We start from the raw sequence: 1,823 nt of genomic DNA on the forward strand, positions 1-1,823 counted from the left end.
TGTTAGGTGTCCCGAATCCCGAGGCGCAAAATCAACGTAAATAAATTAGCCATTTGTTCCTCTTTAAATTCAAAGTAAAATATTGTAGCGAATACACTTTATTTAATTTTCAAAATTATGTTTTATTTGTTATTTTATAATATTGTTTAAATCATCCTGCGGGCCGGATTGGACACCTCTGTGGGCCGTGTTCGGCCCGCGGGCCGTATGTTTGACACCCCTGGTTTAAGGTAACTGCAAAGTGACGAACATGGCTGGGACACAGGGGCGTAGCAGCCATTTTAAAAGTGGGGGGGACAGCTGTCAGGTGATGTGACCCTCAAAGGCAAACAAATTATGTATATAATTTACAAAGTAAGTACATTCATGTTCATATAATAAATTCTAAAAATAATTTTTATCATACTCAAATTTGAAAAATAACTGCAGGACTTGGGACTTTGAGACCACTGTGGGCATCTATACGTTATTTTTATGAAATAAAGATATTTTATGCACAATATTTCAGTTACACTACACTTGAACAATAACTTTTATCTTAATTCTTAACAGCTGGACAAAAAAGTGTCTTTCAGAAAAGACAACAAATGTGTTTAAAGCTTAAAGGGTACAGAACTACAATCAATTTAGTGTGGACATGGTTTGTAAGTATAGTCCCAATTAAGAAAACACTGCCTTAAAATAGTCCTCTTTTTTCAGACATATCTCACCTGAATAGGCTACATGCTGGAGAGGTCGAGCAACTGTCCTCCCCTCTCTCTGTCAGTGACGCGACAACATGCCTTTCCTACAGACCAGTTAACATTTTGGACATGAATTAAAGTACTAAAATGATAAAGTATGATGAGATAAGTATTCGGCGCAAAACAACTTTGCTTTATTGGGAAAGGATAACTCGAGCAGCACGACGCGACAAAAGACAGCAGAACCCAATAATCAGTTATGTCTCATTTAGCAGATGCTTTTATCCAAAGCGACAAGTAGGAGAGCATTTAACACACACTGGATCCCCGCAATGTGATGAGGTTCTTAACGGGTTCTATTGTCTTTTGTCGCGTCGCATGATCGCATCCAGTGTAGACGCGACGTTACAGTAAGTTAAATAATAACATGGAAACTTGATCGCGTGATTCGTGTCATCGCGACATAACACTTACTTACAGTGTGTGTTTGTGTCCTCTGCTTTTTTCTGGGGTGCATTTTACCCCAGACCGCCAAAGAGCAAAGAAGTCAATGAATGAAAGAAATTGCGAGAGCAGCAGGAGATTTGAAGCTCATGGCAGACGCGTCCAAGAGATGATTCGCCTTGTGATTGGCTGAATGTTGGTTCACTCAAATCTTAGTAACAAACAGAGGCGGACAAAGTACTCAACTCCATTACTTGAGTGAAAGTACAGATACCGCTGGTCAAATATTACTCCATTACAAGTAAAAGTTGTAAAGACAGATTGGTAGTGGTCTCACAGCTCTGACAGTGTGTGTACACATCTATGTGTAGCCATTCAATCACATTTGAACAGAGTGGACAGTGAAATCCTGTAAATACAGAGTGATAAGGAAGAAACAAAATCAAACCTGCTTTAAAACCCAGCAACACAACTGTAGGTAGATGTATAACTTTACAACAGAAACACTGCTGTAAAGCAAAACACAAAAAAGCAAAACAGCAAGGCTTATTTGACATCAAAACAAAAATTAAAAAAATGCTGTCTAATCGCTCTCGCTGTTCTTTGATGTCACACACAGAACAGTCTGTGCAGTGCTGCTTCAAGTCCAACACCCATTGTGTTTTATTAGGAAATGCACAACAGTTCTTCTGTGAC

This window comes from Sinocyclocheilus rhinocerous, unplaced genomic scaffold (genome assembly GCF_001515625.1).
Source record: "Sinocyclocheilus rhinocerous isolate Xijiao unplaced genomic scaffold, SAMN03320098_v1.1 scaffold1338, whole genome shotgun sequence".
NCBI lineage: Eukaryota > Metazoa > Chordata > Actinopteri > Cypriniformes > Cyprinidae > Sinocyclocheilus > Sinocyclocheilus rhinocerous.